Source organism: Phodopus roborovskii, unplaced genomic scaffold, assembly GCF_943737965.1.
Source record: "Phodopus roborovskii unplaced genomic scaffold, PHOROB, whole genome shotgun sequence".
Classification (NCBI taxonomy): domain Eukaryota; kingdom Metazoa; phylum Chordata; class Mammalia; order Rodentia; family Cricetidae; genus Phodopus; species Phodopus roborovskii.
Window position 1 is genome coordinate 8,587,987 of NW_026125489.1, and position 25,889 is coordinate 8,613,875.

Consider the following 25,889-nt stretch of genomic DNA (forward strand, 5'->3'; position numbering starts at 1 on the left):
GTTTTATGGCCATGCAATTGCTATTATTATTTCCACCAGGGTTGGGGGCGTTCCTCAGTAGAGGACTGGAAGCTGCCCCTAGGAAAAGGAGGAAATGTGTGGGAGTCACCGTGTGGATGACAGGGAGAAGCTTTGCGAGGTATGGTGAAAGGAAGTCTGGAACTAATTGATCAAGGTGCTTGAACACAGAATTGGTTTTTGAAGTTACGATGGGGCAGGCGTACGGGGATAGCTAGGAGGACAGAAGATGTGTGTGAGTTTGTCTGTGTGTTTACCTGGTTCATCGCCACTGCTAGCTAGCATGCGGCGGTGTCTCCTGGACATTCTAAGAGCATTTCCACTACACTGCAATCACAAAGCTCCCAAGGTAAAGCTCTGCTCCGAATTCAAGGGCTCTGGAATGGCAGTTCCCATACACTGTGCAGTAGTAGCGTGTGTGTGTGTGTGTGTGTGTGTGTGTGTGTGTGTGTGCGCATGAGTACGTGTGCACGTGTGGGTGTTTAATGTGTGTGTGCATGCATGCATGTTTGTACATGCATGTGTATGTGTGTGTGCATGTGTGTGTGCGCATGAGCATGTGTGTGGATGTGTGCATGTGTATTCATATGCATGTGTGCCTGTGTGCAAGTGCATGTGTGTGCGTGTGCACGTGTGCATGTGTGTGTGCGCATGCATGCATGTATGCATGTGTTGAGGGCTGACTCTTTTTTTTTTGATTCTCAGTACCAACTGTAGTGCCCTGCTTCTCAAAGCTCTGGGGTTCCAGGCTGCCCTAAGTGCCTACGCTCTGTAAAGTCAGGGAGCGCCTCTGGGTATTTCCATCTCTGGGCTACACCCAGGCAGGGTCCTGTCATGTTGTCGCCCCAACCCCACGCTCGCTCCCCACACCCCCCACTCCTGCTTCTGATCCCCTGTAGACTGAGCTGAGCCGACTGGATCATATCCCTGCTCCTTTTAAATTTAACAAGCATCCTTGGCTACCAGAAAGGAGTGGACAGATTGCATACTATCATCATTTAATCTTAGCGTGAAGATTCAATTATCCGTTTCAGGATCAACATGGGTGGGGAGCCGGCGACGACACCCCACAGACACAAGGTGACCTGTCTGGGTGGTATGACCTAGCCCACGAGCCCGCTAATGATGCCAGTCTGTCAGCTGGGCCCCAGAAGCTGTATCCCGGAGGGAGGGAGAGGAGCCCAGGCCTGACAGATGGCAGCAGAGGCTTGGCTGACTAAGGGCTAATCCAGCCGAGCCTCTATTCCATCCCCAGCACTGAGAGGTCCCTTTCTGAAACGGCTGTTTACTTAAAAGACACAGCCTTCATCAGCTTCACAGCGTCAAAATCAATGCGGATGGGCATCGGATGTTTTCCTTTTTCTCTTTTCCTACCAGCGATTCGATTCCGCTTCGTGTTGAGGAAACTCATAATCCATTTTACCACGGAATTATTCCGTGTAAGTGGGGAGTCAAATCGGAAGTGGCAGGGGAGAATGGACGCCAGGAAAAGGAACTGGCTAACGCTGTTTCTCAGTGAGAGTAATTCAGACGTTCAGACTGGGGGGCAGTGGGGGTGAAGAGAAGAAACAGTATCCAAATAGGGTAAGCAGATGATTTCCAGGAAAAAAAAAACTGCAACCGGAGAGCTGGATTCTTGCTTTGCTTTTCTGTGGGAGAAATCTCCACTCCTCATCTAGGAATAATGAGCAAGCAGCTTCTGGATATGTCCCCAAAGTCAGGGAACTTCACACACAGGCTATATATAAACATTTAAGACTAGAGGGGGCGAATACCCAGGGGTGCATGAACAGAGAAGCCCGCAGGAAGAAAAGTGTCGTTAGAAAAAAAAAAAAAAAAAAAAGGATCCCAACCTCTGCCACTTAAAACATCAGGGAGGAAAAATGTCACTCCAGGCAACAGCTGTGAATGGCAGTATGCCCCAGATCTCACTCCGGGGCCCCACGGCCAGGTCACATGCTGTTTGGAAAAGTGACAGGGTTATATTTTCTCACCCAGCTGTTGCTTTTTGACTTAGTAGGCAAGAAGCTGGGAAGGCTTCTCCAGCGACCTGAGGGTGCCTTATTTAGAACTGTGAGCAGTGGCTGATGAGGAAGGATGGAGAGCAGGTGTTCTCAGCAGACACACATTCCTGAAAAAGCAAAGTGTGTGTGGGGGTGGGTGGGTGGGTGGGGTTACCAAGTGAAATGCAGGTTAGCCAAGGCAGGGCTGTGTAGTCTGCCTGTCTTGGGAGTCTTGTACAGTGACTCCTTTTTTGGCATAGCCTCGGAAAACAGCTGTTCCACGTTTAAGACCCAACAAGGGTATGGGATGACTAGAAGAATAGACGTTCCTTTTTTTTTTTTTTTTTTTTTTTTTTTTTTGTCATTCATTGATCACAAAAGTAGCCTGATTAAAAGAAGACAGGCCTGCTGTATCTGTAATCCTGGCCTTCAAAAGGCTGAGGTAGGAGGATCACTAAGAATTAAAGTCAGCATAGGTTACATAGTATGTCCCAGACCAGACAGGGTTATCCCTCACAAGCAAATATAGATACCATACATACGTACTGACGTTTGTACATACTACATTATAGATATATATGTATGCATGTATGTATAGATAGATATACACACAACTTACATACATAATAATGTATACATGCATGCATACACACACACACACACACACACACACACACACACACACACACACACGTGTCAGGGAATGCTCAGGACAGGCAACCCAGAAACTTGATTTTAGCTTGATCCTGACACTTTGGAAAGGTCACTTTCTCTATGGATGCCCATTTCTGGCAGCACAAAGCAAGATGCTTGTAATATCTAGTATATGCTGAGATGAATAAACCTTTCACAATTCTTTTGTCTGTGGTGTGTGTAGAAGCCAAAGGTAGATGTCACATGACTTCCTCTGTTTCTCTCCACCTCATTCTTTAAAACAAGGTCTCTCACTGTCCTTGGAATGCACCATTTTGGCTAAACTAGAGCTGGGAAGCAGGCCCTGGGGAGCTACCTACTTCCATCTTCTACCCTCAATGCTGAGTTACAGATATGCAATGTTTCTATTTTATGTGGAGCCTGGGGAGTTTAATTATGTGACAGAACAACAAAAGTTCTTGGCTATTTTATCAAACAATGGAGGACACACTATCAGAGGCAGAATTACTATAATGGGCCTCGTGGAGGTGTGGGTAGATTCATCTCCTGACATCATTCTGTAGCTGGGGAAATTATCCTGTCTTAACTCTACAAGTTAGCAATGTAAACATCCTATCCTTAGGCAGTGAACACATAACACTTCTAAGAACAAAAGACAACTTTGTCCTATTTTACCCACTCCTGAGGCTATGGAAGTTTGTGCTCAACCTAGACATTACAATAACATATGTCCTAAGGAAAAGAGAATGAAGACTGAATGATTGTGGCAGAGTCATTGATGGTTTTTCTAGAAAGATAGTAATTAGCCTTTCTCCCTTCCTTTCTACCCGTGAGACCTTTCTGTCCAAAACATTTAACCAGAAAGTGATTTTAAAATGTTAGTGGGTTTTAGTTCTTCATAACTCATTTTAATTCATTAGGCCTCAATATCTTCAAGGACTCATAAGATGCACCTTTCTTACAACTCTGACAACAAAGTATAATAATGGTATACCGTATTTGTGCAGTACTTAAAACACAACTACATTATGTAGCCCATTTCTCAAAGGAAAACACTGTAGTCAAGTGTACAGCCCTGTACCCTTCTAATGACTGCTTCTGGTCTATGAGAATGCTGTTGTCTTTTTGCTCTGGGCTGGTGGAAGGAGGCTGTGGGAAAGAGGGTTGGGGGTTATGAGTCAAGGTCTTGCTAAGTTCCCCGGGGGCTTCAAAATCACAATCCTCCTGCTTCACCCTCCCAGAGCTTGGATGCAGAATTAGAGTGTGCATTACCACATCTAGCAAGTGATTGATCTTAATGTTTTATGTGTGTTGATTATAGACTTCGATAAATTCATTCTAATTGTGATTAAGGACAAGTTGATTGCATTAGATTTTCAAAGTACATACCCAATCGTACCACCTGAAAGTTGTCTTTTCCTTCCCAATAATTAAACCTCTTTTTAAAAATCGTTTTATTTTGTTAGACAGGGCCATCGTGTCAAGACAATATTGCACACTAATATGAGAATCGGCATTGATGTTTTTAAACAAAATGAATGGGGTCGACGAATTGTTCCCAAAGGACAGTGTTGTTGGTTACTAAACATTAACTCAACAGGTTTCTTCACATTTCTAGCCTTTCGGAAGATTTTTCTCTCTCCGTCCCATGAGTGAGTTTTATAGATGTTCACTCTGCCCCTCGGCCTTTGGTATGTAATCTCATGTTCACTAGTTTGTCTTACCAAGTTACTCCCACAGATGCTTCCCCGCACACATTGACTGGCATCTTGTACATGTCCCGTTGATGTCAATTCATTAAGTGTTTAAAAACAGGACTTCTGTGTTTGCAGATGCATTTCTCAGATAAACGAAGTCACACGCTCCAGTGCCTGTGACCCACTCAGTTCAATTTTCACCTTCCTGGTAACTGAGTGTTGGGTTTCTTCTTCGTAGAGCAGAGATCGCCTTCTCCATTATCACTCCCTAACTTCATTGTGTAACATTCCTTCCACCACCACCACCACCCCCAGCCCCTTGGCTATTCCTCTCCCTTTTTCCATCTTTCTTCTATTTAAAATATTATTTTACACAATATATTCTGATTACAGTTTCCCCTCCTCTGAGAGTCTATTCCTTATTTTAATGTCACCTGGTTCATACGACCGTTGAAGCCATTTTATCAATGCATTTCCCTTTTATGTTATCTGTCTTTTCCAAGGGAGATCAAGTAAAACGCCTTGGAATACTGGTCTAAAACATATAGGCCCACACGGTGACATAGGACCAGTCCATTATGGAACTGGCACTTGATGTCACAGATAAGTCTCTCTGGGAGATTCTCAGGAGTTTATTTTTCAGTTGATCACAGATATAACAGAGTGTCACTGGACATTTTCCAACTGTCATCACATAAATACCGTTTACATGATCCTATCAGACTTCCACATAATGTGAACCGTGGCCATGGTAATCTTCTTATACAATCCATATTTTAAAAAGCATACATTGTACATTCTCTTAATTTTGATGTTAAGTTCTCTAATGGTCCTGAATTGAGATTTTTATCACAAATTCACAGCTAACGCAGGTCAACAAAACCAGTTTTTCAGGCAAGGAGAGATACATATTAAGTCTCCTGAAATAAATTCTTGCGTGCTGAAGACAGCAGTGTGATTCTGGCTTCAGGCTTTCCCACATCTATTACTTTTATAAGTTTCTCACCGGGATGAATCTGAATTACATCATGGGAAAGTAAGTTTCATGACTCCCTTGGCATAGTTGTGGTATTAAATATGGAGAACCCATTAACAGAGGTTACTATGTCATGTCTGAGTATAAATAGATTTATCTTTGTAAACTTTAACATCTACATAGGTGTTCCCTTACACCACAAGCTTGTTCAGGGGAAAGGACTTTGTCCCCTGTTGAGCAGTTGTAGGACCTGACACAACACAGAAACCATACGTGCTTGAATGGATAAATTTTGGAAGGCAATATCTAAAGTGAAAAGAAGAGCCACTAAAACAAAGGAAGCATTTATGTTCAGAGATCTCACGGCTGAAACTGAACCTTGGCAGAGAGTGGAACAGACCAGGCAGACAAAACTTGACACAGAGAACAGGAAACCCTGCGGAGATACAAGAAAAAGTCAGAGGAGGCCATAGCATCCGGCTGTGAAGGAAGTCTCACAGCATTTGGAGGAGATCCAGCAGGAGAAGGTAGGTTCAGGAGCTGGGTCTGGAGCTTGTTCACATACCCCTAAGGTAAACAAAGTCAGTCCTTGCACAAAGAACTTACCTAAGCACAAAGGATCACGAGAGGAAGCCAATAACTGGAGTAGAAGCTAACAGTGGATTCATGCTCAGCCTGGACCTCCTGGAAATAATGTCAACTGAGAAGGCCACTCACAGTAAGAAAGCTTGGCATGTCACAGGGCCATGTGGGAAAGATAGTGACCATGGATCCCTTCCTCGATAGAAGCAGTATTTGATTTTCAAGGCAGGGGTTTTCTGTGTAGCCTTTGCTGTGCTGGAACTCACTCTGTAGACTACACTGGCCTCAAACTTGTAGAGATCTACCTACCTCTGTCCCCCCAGTGCTGAGATTAAAGGTGTGCACCACCATTCAGTCCTCTCTGTTGTCTTGGTCGCATTATTTGAGCTATCCAGCAAGTGGAAGCTAAGAATTCGAGTCTCTCAGATTGGCCTGTTATTAAAGCCCTGGGGGTAAAGAAGTGGCAGAATAATTTTTTAGCCCCCTATCCAGGTGTGACTCAGAAATTCCTGAGATCTCTAGAATTCCAACTCTCCGTAGCCACACAAATGCCATACATACCTCTTATTAACACATATAAAGTGATGAAAAAGTGATGACTTTTCCAATTGACATGAACACTCCTCAGATAACGGAACTTATTTATAACAGAGGGGGCACTTAATTTTCCAAATACTTTCTTGCACCATCTCATTTCTGACTCACCGAGAGAGACAGAGAAAGAGAGAGATCTCTGAGCCATTTGGGAGAGGCATGTGGCATGTGCCACAGTGGCAGCCGCTCCTCTCCTGCCCTGGGCTGAGTCAATAGAAAAGCAGCTGCACTGTTTGTCACTTAGCTGAGACAGTCGGGGCTTTGTCCGGAGGGTGACGCAGAATCAGCAGTTCCCACTTTGTAAATAAAGGGTTTGCTCTGGCATTGATGCATGTCAATAAATGACTTTGGGTTTCCCTGCTGATGGGAAGTCATCGCTTCCTGACAACATTCAACATCACTGATAACCCTTCCAATGCATTTGTGCCAATGCATTTGTGCACTGTGGCAGTCATGGAGACCAAAAGTGCCTGCCAGACAAATGTGACAGGTGGCACTTAGGGTACCAGTGCTCAGTTAACCTCTGTGGAGCTCTGCTTTCCTGGACTATTCCCATTGTTAATTATTCATCAAGTTTCAATTGGGAGCAGGCATGCCCCGCCCCGCCCCGCCCCCCCCAAAGGTGCCACCAACAGTTTAACTTTCAAAACACAGGACACCACAGCTTCACTTCAGAAGGCCACCTAACACAAAGGCCCAGAGTTACCTCAAGGTTCTCAGCTGAGCGTTGAGAGCAAGGAAAAAAAGCGTGGTGATGAGGTTCACAGGTGCGGTCCTACAAGCAGCCCCTCCTTCCCGAAACAAAGCCAAGGCAGTCAGGGTCTCTTCATGACATCATCGTGCAAAGAGTGGACATTAGGGCCAGCTGGGTGTGGTGGAACACACCAGTGATCCTGCTAGCAAGTAGGGAGGCAGGGGTAGGGCGATCATGAATCTGAGGTCAACTGGGTTGTACAAAAACAAACAAAAAACAAACAAAGAGCAAAAATCCTATTAAGAATAAAAGATGGAAGGGGGTGGTGAAAGGGTAAAGGCGGGAAGAGAGGGGGAAGCAGAAAACAAAAGATATGAGAGCCTTGGTTATAGAGTTCTTTTCAGGGTTAACAACCTAACATTCTGTTGGTCAGGGGTGTCCAAGAGATTCTCAGAATGTTACAGGCTACTGTTGCCCTTGGTTGCCCCACTGAGGCAGTAGGCAAGTCCCTGTTGCTGAAGATGCCCTGTACTTTAGACACAGAGGCCGGAGGACCCTGAGCGGGAAGTGACCCGAGTGTCCACTCCCTGAGGACAAGCTTTCATGGTGCCAGAATGTACCATGCCAGCTTCCAAAGGAGGATGCAACCAGCAGTCCTGCTCAGCTACAGCACCTATGAATTACAGCAATGGGAGCACAGCATGGTGACCCTGAGGAAGCAGTAGTGGTGTGCATACCTTGGCCGTAACCAACAGCTCTTTAATTGGACTTGAAACCAACTCGACAAGAGGGATTCATGCCTAATGCTGAAAACCTCACCAACTTCTCAGAGCTAGAGAAGTTATAGATCTTGGAGAAGTCTACAATGGACACTCTACTACTCTACACCTGCACAGTCCCCAACTATACTCTAAGCATTTGTCCATCCGTCCACAGATAAATGTAGTCTTCACCCTTTGTCAAGGAAGCTTCTCCTTGCAACAGAGGGAAAGCATTCAGAAAACCACAACCATTCGAAATGCAGCATTGCAGCGTACTGTCCAAAGGATGTATCTATACTATAGCTCCCCCAACAAAGGCTCAGCGACCATTGAAGGAAAAGGGGCTGAAAGACTGTAAACGCCAGAGGATCAGAGAGTTTGCTTTAAGATTACGTCTCCTGGGAATATCAGAAACTACACCGGTAAGATCTCACCAACATTGTTTCCTAAACGTGAGCTGAACAAGGACAATAACAAGCACACTAAAGCAGATCGGGGGGAAGCCCATGAGACTTCCGCTGTACACTAAGAACCATGGGCAGCTAAGGGATGCTGAGAGCAGGAGAAACAGTTTTCCCCCTCCCTAGGGGATAGTACACCAACTGCTTATCTAACACCAAATGGACCACCCTGAAAACATACATACAAGTAGCATTATATGGATCAAGTTGTACTTTCGTAATGAGGAGTGTGTGTGTGTAACAATTAATGAAAAAAGAGACTATGAATTTGAAGGAGAGCAAGGAGGGACATATAAGAAGGTTTGGAAGGATAAGAAGGGGGAAGCGATTTAATTATAATCTCAAAAACTAAAAAAAAAATTCAATTAATTAATTTAAAAATAAGTCCTAACATTTTAGAGGAGAAATGGAAGCTCATTTCCTGGTCCAACAGGAAGTGCTTGTGACATGTAGAGGGGGCAGGGACTGTGGGCTTCATTTATCTCCTGCAAGACGGTCTATGCCATAGGTCCTAATCATGCCTATATGCGTCCATTTCACAAGCTGTGCTTCTCGTGGTTTTTTGCCAGATTAAATGCTTGCATTGCCCTACCTGACCCCTTTTACTTTTCCAAACCACACCTACCCTTTTGTTTAAGTCTCTGCAACCCCCGTTACCTCAGAATATCTCAAGCTAATGCTCTCCTTGAGGTCTTATCTGGAAACTCCTTTGCAATTATAAGTGACCACCCGTTCACAGGGTTATTTGTTGGAGTACAGCAGAGAGATTGTGAGTGTGGATTGTATTAAGAATTAAGTGGTGTGAGATTTGATTCTTGTTTGGCCTCATATGTGACCTTGGAAAATTCTTTCAACATCACCATGCTCCAGCCAGCACCTCTTGAAAGTGAGATGACAGGGGTAGGCCGTTTCCTCCCCCCCCCCTTTTGAACTTGGCGTTAGTTTATTGTAAACAAGGCGTGTGTTCACCATTTTACTATTGTAGCTACAACCCATAATATTTAGAACTTGTCATTTACACAGGAAGTGATCTTGAAAGAACACAAACTGTGTGCTGGGCAACATTTCCATCAAGCTATGTCTTGAGAGGCCGGTCTGCCCGGGTGTATTGATGACTTTTCTACCCGCTATGACCAAGTACCTGTCAGCAAGAAGGTTAAGGAAGGAAGAGACAAAGCAAGGCAGCACTGATTAATTTTGGCTCACTTTGAGTTGGAATTTGGTCCACTGTGTAGGGGAGTCATGGCAACAGAGAAGCTTGGTAGACATTGCATCCGCAGTCAGAAAGCAGCAGAAAGAGGCCAATTCTGGTACTCAGGTCGCCTCCTTCTTTTTATTTAGTCTAGAACCTCAGCCAGTGGAATGATGCCACCCACATTCAGGATGGGACTTCCCTCCTCAGTTAAACAAGCCCAGAGTCTAGAGGTGTGTTTCCCAGGTAACTCTGAATCCAGCCAAATTACCAATGAAGCTTAGCCATCACACCAGTATTACAAGAGCGCTGATGTATTAAGGACATAAAATTTTGTTTGTAAAAAAAAAAAAGAGAAAAGGATTCTGGAAGAGGCAGTTTTGAACCCAAAAGAAGGAAGATATGAACTTTCAGATTGGCGGAAGAACAAATATTCACAGGGGGGGGGAATGTGGCCACTGGGTCCTGGGGAGGGAACTTACAAACTCAGGACAGAGAGTAATAGGAGTGAGAACTGGAGACTTGACCCTAAGTGAAGGCTCGGGCTTTGACAGTTAAGCTGTGACAGTAAAATACATTGTTTCAGGATACAGAGAAACTCAATGGGATCTGTCTCTGGAGTAAAGCACCCTGTGGCATGGGACACGTCTCTTAAAATGCTAAGAGCAAGGAGACAAGGCCAGAGGGTAGGGACCGTGAATAGCATAGCGTACCAAAAGGACACTATGGAAGATGCCATTGATGGCAAGAGTGTCTCCCAGCAGACTTGCTGTCCAAGGAGGTCAATAGGTGAATTGCAAAATGAGCAACAAAACAGCTGAACGCTGGTGGGAAAAGTCCCACATAGATACATTTGAGGAACAGCGACACAAACAGTTAAATACATTTCTTTCTATGAGATATTTCTGTCTCATGTGGGCTGTGATTTTCCAAGAAGTAGATACATTTGACCTAAGATTCCCTCTCACTTTTTTCCCCCTAAGTGTCTCTTAGAACCAGTGTTTCATGGCACAGGCAGTTTTAAAAAGATTCTCGAGAGAGGGAGGACTTAAGCATTCTATAGACATAAAAGAGATGGAGCATTTCAAAGCCCAGGGCAATTAAAAGCCATGCATCGTCTACACAGATGGGTGAGTAGATACGTAAGCTGAAAGCTGTACAAACCATTTAAAAAGTAGGTGGGGCTAATATGGCAAGATATCGTAGGGTGTGGGTGGCGGCGTGTCTCCATTTTAACCCTGAACACGACACTGTGGCTAGTTTGCAGGGCTTTCAGGACACCCGGTTGGAGATGAAACTCCTTAACGCGGTGGTTCCCAGCCTTCTTAACGCTGTTTCTCATGCTGTGCTGACCCCCAACGGTAAAATCACTTCCTTGCTACTTCATACCTGCTATGAATTTGTAACATAAATATCTTATTTGCAGGATATCTGGTATGTAACCCTGTGAAGGAGTCGTTTAACCCCTTCAAGGGAGGGGTGCTGTTCACTGGCTTGCTCCCCATGGCTTTGCTCAGCCTGCTTTCTTATACAACCCAGGACCACCAGCCCAGGGATGGCCCCACCCACAATGGGCTGGGCCCTCCCAGTCAAATCACTGATTAACAAAATGACCTACAGCTGGATCTTGTGGAAGCTTTTTAAATTGAGGTTCCCTTCTTTCAGATAACTCTAGCTTTTATCAAGTTAACAGAAAACCAACCATGGCAGTACTACTGATCCAATTACTCAGTTAAGAAATATTTATAAAGTTCTTAAAAGATGCATATAGGCCTGGAGAGATGGTTTAACATCTGAGAACTGTGACTGCTCTTGCAGAGGGTCTGGGTTTGATTCCCAGCTCCCACCTGGCAGCTCACAACTATCTCTAACTCCAATTCAAGGGAACCCACTGTCTCCTGACCTCCTCAGGCACCAGACACACGCATAGGTAAAACACCAACACACACACACACACACACACACACACACACACACACACACAAAACATAAATAAAATAATTTAAAATGCTTTGTCAAAACTAGTTACCAGATAGATATAAAAAGTACCATTCCAATGAAAAAGGAGAAAACCCAAATAGAAAAGGAAGCAGGCTTTCATTAACCCAGAATTTCAGTGCTAACATGCATATAAATCTAACAGCATGGTATCTTTTAAGAAGATTCTTAAAAAGCTGAGGAAATTCCAAGTATTAGGCACCCAGGCAAGTTGCAAGTTCAACCCAGCTTTGACCTGATAGCAAATTAGTACTGTCCTGATTGGTTGCTAATTACAGGCAAGTATGTATCCTTATAAAAGTGTATTTGTTATTTCTGGTTGTGAGCCTAGCCTTTAATGGCTGAGCCATCTCTCCAGCCCAAAGTTCTATTTGTTATAATCACTGCATGTGCTTCTTTACTGAAAGTTAATCATCACTGAACTCAACCATCAAAACTATGACTGGAAACTTTCTAATGGGAAAACTCCCAAATTACACGAGTTGCTAGCAACGGCGTATGCACACTGAGGGAATGCAGTCTTCTTCTGGAACTTTCTTATCCATCATCATTTTTCCCTTTTGTGAACTACTGAGAGTAATAAAATTACATGAAACAGAAATCTAGTTTGTTTCACTGTACTGGCTGTGTGCAGTAGGGCTGATTTCCAAAATACACAAAGAACTCAAGAAGCTAGTTACCAAAACACCAAATAATCCAATTAAAAAGTAGGGTACAGAACTAAATAGAGAATTCCCAATGGAGGAATCTTAAATGGCTGAAAGGCACTTAAGAAGGTGCTCAACATCCTTAGCCATCAGGGAAATGCAAATCAAAACAACTCTGAGATACCTACCATCTTACTCCTGCCAGAATAGCTAAAATAAAAAACACCAAAGACAGCTTATGCTGGAGAGGATGTGGAGAAAGGGGACACTCCTCCACTGCTGCTGGGAGTGCAAACTCTTAGCCACTTTGGAGATCAGTATGGCGGTTCCTCAGGAAAATGGCAATCAGTCTACCTCAATCCAGCAATTCCACTCTTAGGCATATACCCAAAAGATGCATATTCATATAAGGACATCTGCTCAACTATGTTCATAGTAGCATTATTTGTAATAGCCAGACCCTAGAAGCAACCTAGATGCTCCTCAACTGAAGAATATATGGAGAAAATGTGGTACATTTGCACAATGGAGTACTACTCAGCTGAAAAAGAAAAAACAAACAATGAAATCTTCACAGGCAAATGGATGGAACTAGAAGACACCATCCTAAGTGAGGTAACCCAGTCACAAAAAGACAAAAAGACGAGCCTTTATCTAATAGCTGATGGAAGCAGAAGCAGACACCCACAGCTAGACACTAGCCGAACTCCTAGAATCCAGTTACAGAGAGGGAGGAATGATGAGCAAAGGGGACAAGACCAGCCTGGAGAAACCCACAGAAACAGCTGACCTGAACAAGGAGGAGCTCATGGACCCCAGTCTGATAGCTGGGAAACCAGCATAGGACCAACCCAGACCCCCTGAACGTGGGTGTTCGTTAGGAGGACTGGGCAGTCTCTGGAGCCTCTAGTAATGGATCAGTATTTATACCTAGTGTACCAATGGAGCCCATCCCACACAGAGGGATACTTTCTCAGGCTAGACACATGGGGGCCAAATGATATGGCAGACTTTGAAGACTCCCCATGGAAGGCCTCACCCTGCCTGGGGAGCAGAAGGGGGGGAGGGGATGGGGTTTGGTAGGGGTGATACAGGAGGAGGAGAGCGTGAGGGGACTGGGATTGACAGGTAAAACCTAAAAAAGTTAAAAAGGAAAAAGAAATCTAGTTTGTCACCCTGCTTCTTTCTTCAACATGGTATCTGTAGGCTGTCAAGTGGGGATGGCGAAAGTCCTCTTATAAGATTAAGACTGTTTGGTTGGCTTCCGGCTTCTCCCTGTACAAGCTGCTAGCCTCATCGGCCATACTTCCCCTACACTGTACACATGAATTAGTCTCATTGGTTGATAAAGAGTTGACTGGCCTATTGCTGGGCAGGAAGAGACTGGGCAGGAGAGACAGACTAGGGGGGGGAGGAAGGTAGAGTCTTGGGAGTCGCCAGCCAGATGCAGAGGAAACAGAGCCTGTGCAAAATGAGGTAACGAGCCATGAGCCACGTGGCAGCAAGTAAATAAATAGAAATGGGTTGGTTTAAGCTATAAGAGCTAGTGACAAGTCTAAGGTATTAGCAAACATTTATAATTAATAATAAGTCGCCGTGTGGTTTCTTGGGAACTGACAGGTGGAACAGAAAAACCCGCCTACACAGAGGAATGGCACCAAAAGCCGGGTTTTGCATTTCTGGCAGTGGGTGCAACCTTCCCTCCTGATGTGACCAGCCCACCTGAGTGCCCGCCCAGTGGCTTAGCCTTTGACCATACTTGTGGGCAGTCCCTGAGTGGCACGTCATCACCCCTTGCCAAGATCTATAAAACCTCCCTGCTTAAGCTGGGGGATGCTGCTGGTCTGGCCTTGTTCTCTGAGCCTGGTGACTCTGCCCGGGAGTTGCTTTGTTCACAATAACCCTGTTGCTATACTTGTAATTTGGCTCGAGCTGGGTTACTGTGTCAGTGGGAAAGGGTGTTGCCTAGGGGATTGGGTGGGGTGGATGTATCAATGAGGATTAGATATGTGATATGAAGTACCTTAAAGACACAAAGTCAACCGTATAAAATATACTCTGTGGTTTTTGTAATAGTCACTGTGCTGGTTAGTTTTCCTGACAGCTTGGCACAAATTGGAGACACCTGGACCGAGGGAACCTCAGTTGAGAAATGCTTCCACGGTGGGAATGTTTGTGGTGCTGTATACGAATGCGAGCTGCACAAGTCATGAAGAGTTAGCCGGTGAGTAGAGTTTCTTCATGGCCTTTGCTTCAATTCCTGCCTCCAGGTTCCTGCCTTGAGTCCCTGCCCTGACTTCCCTGGATGATGGACGGTAAGCTGCAAGTATAAGCCAAAAAAAAACCTTTCCTTCCCAAGTTGCCTGTGGCCAGTGTTTCGTCATAGCAACAGAGAAACAACCAGGACAATACTGTTTGACAGCTGGTTTCTGTTTTGCTTGTGTATAGTGGTTACCTTCTCTAGAAAAACTTTGGTGAAAACAACACCAAATAGAAGAAAGTTACCTTTGCTTTGGTCTACTCTTTTGATGTCTAGGTGCCATTCCAAGGACAGTCTCACTTCCTCACGGGCATCTTAATGCCAGCCTCGTGGTTTTAACTCAAGATCACAGGCCTACTTTTACCTATTGCACCTTTAAAATGTACACAACTGTGTTTCATGGGTAATATAGCCAGAACGCCTCACTCATACCTACATCTTTGTCACCATTAGTGTCAGAAACACTTCATGGAAATGAGCAAACAATACACACACACACACACACACACACACACACACACACACACACACACTTTGTGCCATTTGAAATGAAATACATGTTACTTTGTAAGCTTTACAGAGGACTTGTCTAAGGAGATAATGACCATAGAAGCTGCTGACACACGGAAAATTTAGATGAACATGCCTGGCAAATATCAAAGCAACCCACTAACTTTTAGAGAACTAGTCAGTGTCTCATAGGAGCTCCAGGGCCCATGTGCTTCTGCCTAGAAGGGAATGGCATTTAGCAGATTCACATATGCCATTGCAATTTCTGCTCTGGCTCCAAAGGTCTGAGTTCCAGCAGGTGCATGGCTGGAGGCATGGATGGGGGCTTCACGATGCCAACCAACTGCCAGTGGCTCCTACTGCTCTCTCAGCAAACTAGGATTTTTACTACTTGGGCTTTTAATACTTATCAAGTTGAAATAGCATCTACTTATTGCCCTCCAGTGATTCGTCGTTGGTTTCTTGGCAATGAAGATGGGTAGGTTACACTTCAAAGCATATTAAATGTCCATCGGTGTCATCTTTTCTGTCTCTCCCCCATCACACACAGACAGACAGACAGACAGAGAGAGCATGAGAGTGAACACCACCCAGGTAACATGCTTCAGTGTGCTGCAATTCATAGCCAGTTCTGCATCTGGGATCCTGGCTGCTCCCAGCACGGAAAAGGGGAAAACACAGGATCCCAAATCACTGTTGGTTGCTGAGACTTCTACCATGAAAAACAACGAAGTGCCTTCAAGCGCATTTTAGCAAGGCTTTCTGAAAACGAGGCAAAACACAAGGAAGGAACTTGATGCAACAGCAGAACAAACCAGAAATCGCTGCGCCCCCAACCCCCTACCCCCACCCCCCCACACACACACCTGCCTTGCTTTCAGAATAAGAAACTATTGCCATGGGGACTGTGCTAAGAATATACAAGAGAAAGCAACAGCCAGTCATCCCTTGGGGGTACATTATCTGGAAGTTCTGCCCAAAGTGTTGCTCATAAAAGTGTGCTTGGAGCTTGTATCTGAGTAGACAATGCACAGTGACAATTTTTGAGGTTTTCTCTTCATCCATTAGCATGGCACATGTTGCTTATATAAGACAGTGTACTGATACTTGCAGGGTTATGAATGAGACATAGATGTATATTTAAGGGTTTCTTTTTCAGTCCAGAAAGAAACTGAGCAGATAGGAAATAAAGACAAAATTAAAATGATACAGGCTTTAGAAAAGGAAGTCTTTAGGAGCATGAATATACAGGCTCTGTGTCCAATTGCATCAGGAAGGGCTCTACATCCTATGGTTAGAGATGGGTGATGGTAGGCTCTGCATCCTCTGCATAAGGAAGCGTGATGGGACACACACATGGTGCAGGTATTGATACCAAGGAGAGCACACAGCCTGAGGAAGGCCCCAAGAAATGGACGTTTGGAGCTGTCCTTTGGATAGATCTTTAGAGTCTCGACTGTTATCTGACCACTCAAAAATCTAGGTAAGTAGGGGCGGGACTCAATCTAGGGAGGATTGGGACTAAGAAAGCAGCAGAAGACAGTAGAGACAAGCGAACATGCCTCGTGGTCCATGTTTCCATAAAGCACACAGCTAAAAAAGCTCGAAGGCAGGGTTCTTTTTGTGCTCCTTAGTCTTCCCCAGCACACTTCAGCTAGAAGCAGAGATGTAGATGACTGGCAATGCCTGGTGCGTGATAAATTTTCCTGAGGAGACATGAACAAATGTGGTCACCCCCGACCTATGTAAAGAGTCTACAAAAGTCCATCTTGGCTAATTAAGTCTGCTGGAGTTACTTAGAGGTGCAAGGTAGACTCAGGGCAGCTGCATTTCTAAGAAGCCAGGGACACCATGGTGACCAACTATGAAAGTGGCATCCTTGGAGAACCCCAAATGACTTCCAGATGGTTCCTTTTGGCTTCCTCGGTTACTTAAATAAGCTGGGGGACGGGCCTACAGAATCTTACTTTTGCACTTGTAAGTTTTGTTTGTATCCCAAGACTCATAATGGGCTTCTCCACCCCCTCCCCCTCCCCCCTGCCAGTTCAGATGAAACTGCTAGACAGTGCCTAGGACTTTCTCTTTAGCTCTCAGTATCGAACTCTTTAGTATTGCTTGCCAATATGTGTGGATTAGCTGTGGGTAAGAAGAACAAGAGGGTAGCTCTGACCTCCCAGTAGGAAAGGTTAGAATTGATAGACTACACGGGAAAAAGAGAAGAGGAAAGTGACATTGTGTGCTATGTTTTAGGATGTGTAGACAATGGGCATCTTTCAGAAACACCCTTTTAATGGTTTTCTCTTGAAGAAGTAGGGTTCCATTTCAGAACTTTTAGCCACATCAGCAAAATGCCAGCAAGGTAAAAGCCTCGGGAGACTGGACGCTTTAGAAGTCTCAGTGTTGATGTAAATGCATGACCCACGATGCACAGGATCATTTCAAGTATCATTTGAGTGCACATGAGTATTAAGAAAAGTTTCCAAGAGTCAGAATGTTGCCCCAAGTGACTCTTATTTGCCACAATGAAACTATGACCACCTGACCACAGCAAGGCTCTTGGTGTTTCTTTGGTGGGAGAAATGGCAGAAGGAGAAGGGACTTACATGTTGTCTGCTCTAGAACTAGATGTGCGGGCTCTGGGGGAAAAATACTGTGTTGCTTTTCTCTGTAGATAGTGACCAGGTTAAACACAAACCAAACAGGAACAAAAGAGCCACATAGGCTATAAAACCAGACATCTAGTTTCCAGAAGGTCCAAGAGCAGACTTGAAACCCTCCCACAGCCGAGATTCACACACTTGGTATTTGTGTATTTCTGTAGGCATTTGACCATGATATACAAACAAACAAACAAACAAATATGAAGGTGGAGGGGATGGGAAGAAGAGCAAGGCCTGCCAGAGCCAATGCTCGCCATGCAAGAACTACCCTGGTCAGGTTGGAGATGTGGTGTCGTCACTTACTTGGTCTTAATGAACAATCACTTGCAGATGAACATCTCAGTCTGCTCCGCCCTGACACTTCATTCTCTAATTTTCCTAGTGGAGACTCTTGTTCTCTCATTTTACCATTTAAACATAAGTTTTTATTGGTTGGACTATGTCACTACAAAATTCCTGTGTTAGTCCTACCCCCGAGTATCTCCCTGGTGTCTATTAAGGAATATCAGACAGTTCCAGCAAGCCACCAGAAGATGGGGGAGACAGATGAAATGGATTTTTCCTCCACAGATATCAGAAGAAGCCAGTCCTGCCCAACACCCCCATCTTGGATTTCACACCTGCAGGGCTATAAAGAACAGGTCTTGGTATGGGAACCAGCCTGCTGTGGACTTCATTATGACAGCTCCAACCAACCATGGGCGTTCTTCACAACGATCTGCTGCTCATCTCTCCAGGTTCACCTTCCTCTTCCTTCTCTGGCTATGCATCCAACTTGTACCCACCAGCTGATGAACTTTTGGGACTGGGACTCTGTTGTATGCTTTGTTTCCCTTTCAGGAACATTTGCACCAATGTAGCAGAATGAGCGTCTCCCCTACCGGGAACCTTACTGCAGCTCCTCTCATGCCCAAGAACCGGGAGGAGTTAACCGTGCTCCCCGTGCTAAGACTTCCCTTTGGACCATCCCCATGGCCACTGTTACTTTACACTTCATGTGTTTGTCTTTGTGTGACCCCCTCCTCAGAACACACACACACACACACACATGCACGCACGCACAAACATGCACACACTCACACACACACATGCACGCACGCACAAACATGCACACACATACACATGCACGCACGCACAAACATGCACACACACACACATGCACGCACGCACAAACATGCACACACTCACACACACACATGCACGCATGCACAAACATGCACACACTCACACACACACACACACACACACTGACTTGGGGCTAGGGTTATGCTTGGTTCTGACATCTGACAACAGAGAAAGATGGCTTGGATTATATCAGGGTGAGTGTTTCTGGTCTAGATGACACACTTGTCAAGTTGAATTAATAAGCTGTCATTCTGTGGGTTTGGGGTTAGTGAAAGAGTCAAATCAATCCAGACCTGTAGAAAATGAGAAAATAATAGTATGGAGTGTAGGACAAGGAACATTCTGGATACTCTGGGCTTAATAGTAAAATGCATTCCTCATTCCTGTCAACCCTCTCAAGTCAGTTACGAGTGTCTGCATACAAGCCAACACCAGTGACTTCCCCAATCATTCCTCCACCTTATGCTTGAGACAGGGTGTCTCACTGAGCCTGAGGCTCACTGGTTGGCTAGACCGCGATCACCAAACCCCAAGGGTCCTCCTATTCCACTTCTCCAGTGTGGGGGCTGTGGGCGTGTGCTTCTCACAGGAGTTGTGGGGATGAGCACTCAAGTCTTCAGCCCTTTACCGACTGAGACATCTCCCCACACCCTCAAATCTCTATTCTTAATCCCTTCGATAAGCTTGCTTTACATTTTCAAAATGTGGTTCATAATTCAGTTTGTAAGTGAAAATATTCCTTTGCTTATCACAGGTCCCAGATGTAGTAAATCAAAATGTCAGTGGAGACTTTATGGCGCGGGACAGAAATCTAACCCACCAAGTCCCAGTGTCCATTGTCTCTGATGCTTCACAACTGAAATCCCACGAAACAGAGTAGGGCATTCAAGGGAACCGCTGTGAGACTCCGCGGGCTTTGGAAACTTTAGGACGTAGGGTTGTGTCCCGCCTGTAGTGTGACACGACCCTAACTGACACGCTCACTGTTGACAAGAGCCAGGTGAAATCCAGTAACCCACTCCAGGACCTCTGAGGCGACCAGTCAGCCCTGACGGGGCCATTTTAGAGCGTCAGTCCTGTGAGAAGGAGGTTGCCAACGGTGGAGTGGCTTGAGTCACTGTCGCCCACGTCAGAGATACTTGTGAGCTCCACCCTGTCTTAGTATCACTCCTTTATACCTGAATTCTCTGGTGTGGGAGAAAAGAAAATCCTGTCCAAGGAGACTGAGTTACACAAAACTTGTAGCCCTTTTCTGCAAGTTAACGGCCATAATCTTAATATTCCCAGTAACTAAATTATACCTGCTACAATGCTGTTCTGTCTAATTTCCACACCAAGAATGTAGAATTTAGTCAGACTGCCAGGTTAGTGTCAGTCCTTGAACTTTTTTTTTCTTTTTGTATAGAGCTGTGTTCATTAGGTGTGAAAGCTGATGACCTAACTGATTCTAGTTTTAACTTTTTTGAAAATATATATTTCATGGAACTTCCTAGGACCCTGACGAAGGATTCCACGATGAAGTAAATTCAGAGAACTCAGTGTATTTTTTCCTTGAATGCTTTGCAGTATGTCTTGTTTTATTGAAGGCCCCAGATACCCTACAAAAAGAATCCTGACTAACTGTATATAACCTGATGTTCTCCAAGCTAAGGCCCTATCAAGAAACCCTGAAATTTTCTCTCTCTAAGAATATTTATTATATATTTATAATATATATTATTATATTTATTAAGTAGTATAATATTGTTATACATCTTGTCATTAATTTCTTCTGGGGTGGCTTTATTTCTGTATATTTATTTTGTACAAAGAGATAGATTGCATAAGGGTATTTGTTTAAGTGTGTCCTATACTCTGATTACATTCACTCCAGCCTTGCTTTCTCATTCCCCCCTCTCGTCTCCATCTTCTCTGTTCCCCTCTGAACTGAAATAGTCTCCCTTCTATTTCAGTACACACACACACACACTATACACACACACACACACACACACACAGAGACACACACTATACATACACACACCACACACACACTCTACACACACACTATACATACACACACACTATACATACACACACACTATACATACACACACACTATACATACACATATGTGCACTCTCTATATATATGTATAACACATACACACACGCGCATGCCGTCTCTGTCTATATATATATACATATATATATATCACACACACATACACTATACATACACACACTCTCTCTATATATATGTATATATATGCATATCACATACACACACGCTCTTTCTCTGTCTATGTATATAATATATATACACATACATACATATATATATATATATTTGCCTTTGGAGGGTTATGAGTGGCTCTTTCTTGCACATTTGCACATGACATCACTTCCTTCTACTTCTTTCTATGAACACAACTTCATTAGTCTTCTCTCTGCATTTATGTGTTAATGGACACCTAGGCTTGGTGAAGGGCGCTTCAGTGAGTATGGTAAGCAGTGTCTCTATGGTATTATGGTATGTTGACTTAAACTCCTTCAAGACATTCCCAGGAGAGTGTAGCTAGACAGCAGTTACTGAGTTCTGAAAACGAATCTTTTTTTTTTTTTCCTCTTGGAATTCCCTCCTGGCTCTTAGAATTGAAATAAAAATAAAAATAAAAACAGAACAAACAAAGGGGAACCACCCTCTGATTGTCTAAACATGAGGGCATAACTCATACCTGTTTTGTAGGTTGTTAGGCAAGTAATGGCCCAGCTTGTTTCCAGAAGAAACTGGGCGGAGAGGGGGGATTATGCACACGAGCTATAATGTCATATATGGTCAATATGCATAGGAAAAATGGAACTTCACCCTACCTTTTCAGCACTCAAAGATCCTAACATTGTACATGCCTCCGATGCCATGATAGACCTCGCTCTGTGAAGACCCCATCCATAGTGTTCACGGTGATTTTACAGCCTCTTCTATCCGAGGTAACAGGAAAACACTGTGGAAGATAAAAGGCCTCCCTGCAGTCCTTATAGAGCTGAGCCAACCAATGGCAAGGAATGTTCCCGAAACTGAGCACTGAAGACAACCTCGTCCCCACAGCGGTGGCATCAAGTACGGAGTGACTCTTTTGTGGCTGGTTCCTCTGTGTCTAAGAACACCTTTGCCAAAGCACGCATAAATAATGAGAGAAAGGCAAAGGTGGCCTTCCCTAACACAAAGGACTGACTGGACTGTTGAGGCTTTAGGGATATTTGGCAAGACATCACAACTTTCAGTCCTGTCCCTGCCCAGCCAAGGATTCTCCATGAAGTGCTCTTTCTATGAAATGGTTAAACAGTCTAACTTTGCCTCACATTGGTCATGGATGGAATTAAGACGATGGCCATTGAGAAAATTTATGCTGTCATTTGGGCCCATAGGTATACGACATAGTTACTTAGAGAAAATAGCTCTAGCCAACTCAAACATCCCAAAGCCAAAGTCAGGGGATTCTACTTAACATAATGTTTTGTTTCTGTTTGCTTTTGCCTCTTAGCTGTTCTGAGCAAGGAGGCTCAACCCTACCGCTTGCTAGGAAGCAAGCATTAAGTTAGGTTCTGCTTAGGTTAGCTAAGGTTAGGATAATCCACTCAGGTTCATGCTGGCACCTCCTTCACAAGATCTTCCGAGGTGCCCTGAGGGAGAACTTGAGTTCTCTCCCATCTTTATCCTGTTCACTCGAAATTTAATGCAAGCATGGAAAACTAAGAAAAAGAATTTGGTGTTCTTTGATGTACCTGTGATGCACAGTGTTTCACGTACCTGTGACATTTTCATTCTTATACTTGAAAATGGGTGTGTGTGTGTGTGTGTGTGTGTGTGTGTGTTATACAAAGGTTTAATTAGTCTTCCATATATGACAAATAGCCTCCTTTGTGAAATACATCATGGACTATTTGTATTTGAGTGTTATCTCAGATTAAATATCTAAGGAATTTGATAAATTTATTTAAATCTGATAGGCACTTAATCCTATTTACCAAATTACATATCCTGGAACCTTCGTGGCCATGAATACAAGAAGTTTTATGGTACACAACACTCTTAGATAAGCTTGAAAAATAGTTTTATTCTCTTTTTAAATCCCTCTGATAATGAACATGAGTAAAACTCTATTTATTTATTTATTTATTTATTTATTTATTTATTTATTTTGAGACTGAGTATCTATACAACTCCTGACATTCTAGATCTCAATCTATAGACCAGACCTGGCCCAAACTCACAGAGCTCTTCCTGACTCTACCACTGCCTCCCAAATGCTGAGATCAAACACTTATGCCAAATTGCCTGCCTGAAACTGAGCATAATAAAGAAACACTTAACTTAAACCTAGTGTTTGTAGTTTATTTGTCTATGGAGTTTGAAGTTCTCATAAACATTCATATTCCAGGGAGGCTGAAATTAGCTAGTAAGTGGGTGAATAGAGCTTCTCCCTTGTAGGTGCTCTGTTTATATTCCTAGTACCTAGCCCAGCTTTGGAGAATATTACATGCAGCCATTGCAAATTACTTTAATTGATACTGTCTAACCACAATGGATTAGAATGGGAATGTGGTTTTGCTTAAGAACTGGAACATATAGCTGGGCAGTGGTGGCGCACACCTTTAATCCCCGCACTTGGGAGGCAGAGGCAGGTAGATCTCTGTGATTTCAAGGCCATCCTGGTCTACAGAGTTAGTTTGAGGATAGCCAACCCACACTAGGTCTTACCAAATCTATTCCAGTTTCCCTTTGCCTGGATCTTAGGGTAAGTGAGTTTCATGAGTTGGTCCTCAGATACCATTCCCTGGACCACTGTCTTTATGTTATCACACTACACAGGTTTCTTTGGACTTACCAGCATGAGATACTACCCTGCCACTTTCAATACTTCCTCTCTGACATTTTCTTCGATGTTCCATCTTTGTGACTTTGTAGAATTATCAATCGCATTCTTCACCAGTGGCCTAGAACCTAGAGCAATGCCAGGCCTCCAAATCGGGCTTCGTGTGTCTTTGTGACTAAATACTAGATAGAAAGATGGGACAAACGTTCAGTAAGCTCACATCATTTTCACGGAACTAATGTTCTCTAGTCTTGGTGATGACAACAAACGTTGTCAATGAAGGTAGCTGATATAATTGCACCATGGGTTCTGGATTAATGCCCTCATTATTAGGGAACAGTGAGCCTCCGGGCCTTGCTATGGATGGTCCACTGCTGCCTCGGGCTGAACCCAGGGTACCACCACCAAAGCATGCTGTGACAGCCAGCAGCTTCATTCAGTACTTTTCTCCTGAATTTTCTCCGATAGAGTGAAGTCTTCATTCTACTCCGTGGGAACTCTCAGCCCTACTCAGGTAGCCTTTGCAGAACACTTCTGGTCAGGTCTATGATCCTAACAGCTTCAAGGACATCTCTTCTTCCCATGATGCTTAGCCCACTCCTACCTGAGAGCAGGCGGCTACCAGGCCCTCTCTCTTACCTGCCCTCTTCTACGGCCTCTCTGTGATCTTAGGCAGTCTGGTCCATTTAAGACTTTCTGGTTAAAGAAACTCCACCAAGCATCCCAACAGTATTCTCTAGAACCCTGTGGCATGACACACAGCATTCATTTTATTTCCTTAGATGTTTGGATATTCATATCACACTTTCTACATTAGTTATTCACTTCCACAAATGCTATAAAGTAACAACAACAAAAACCAATATGGAACAGCAAAAATAGCTAAGTCCTTTTGGGAGAGAGATGACTATAATTTGCTTTAATGCTGACAGATATTGATGTCAATGTGCAGAAGATAGAGTGTGAGGGAAATGACCAGAGGGAAATTACTGAAATATTTAATCTTTCAAGCTAGTATCGATCAAAATGAATTATGGTGATAGAACTTTGTATGGAAAATCAGATTAAAGGCATAGATAATTATGAGAAGTATCAAGTGTTTTCCCACTTTTAAAGAGTAAACTATCTGAAAGTAATCAAATGATTTACTGAGAGTCACAGAATAAGCAAATGGTACACCTAGGATTCAGATCCATCTTCTGACGCCATTCCCACCATAGATTTAGGTGTCAGACATTATCAAGGTATAGACAAGGTGGTAACTGGGTTAATGACATGACAACTGGTTTTAGTGTGTTATCCAGGCTGGACGAACGGAGGGAGAAAGAAGCTGGGCAGCCCCCGACGGGAAGGGTCGGCAATACTCTAGTAGCCCACCACATCTGGGGTTCGAAGCTGGACATGGTCCAAAATGCCTCGCTCATGGAGATGTGTTCCAATTTAAAATTTCAAATAGAAGACATTACATTTTAGAACTATGCCTGTAGGACTCTATCAAATACAACACCTGCAACCCGCTTCAGAGAACAGCCATCGGGAAACTTCTCTGGTAAAGCTGCTTCACCAAAGCAAGGCATTTCTACCTGTTTCTACGAATGGGAATTAAGAGGAAACATCTGAAAAAAATCAGATGTGATGTAATCATTCTGCACTGTGAACTCATATCAAGCTGCCAAACCGTGCCCTGGAAATCTGCTATTTTTCTGAGCCAAAGAAATCCAAAACACTACAGAACAAAGTGAGTTAAAACTCTGAGTTCAGTGGCTTTTCAACGCCATCTGATATTGATTCTGAGCTCATGAGCTTTGCCTGTGTAAACTAGGACGTTGTTTATGACAACATCTGGGAGAACAATGCTCAGGGGTTGTCTCCGTTTTGTGTTAATTAAGCTTAACTTACCATTATTTTCTGCAGTTTATTCTTTAGGTTTTGGGAGCACAAATTCTCTCTTGCTTTCTCTCTCCTGCCCCTCCCTCCACGCTCTCCTCTTATTACATTAGTTTGCTACCTATTGCTGTGACAAACAACCGAGACAAAAACCAAGTGGGGAGGAAGGTTTGTTTGGTTTGCACATCTGGATTACAGTCCATCACAGAGGGAGTGAAGGCAGGGACCCAAGCGGAGACCGCAGAGGAACGTGGTTCAGGGCTTGTTCTCCACGACCTGCTCAGCCCACTTTCTTATACAACCCAGGACTGTCCG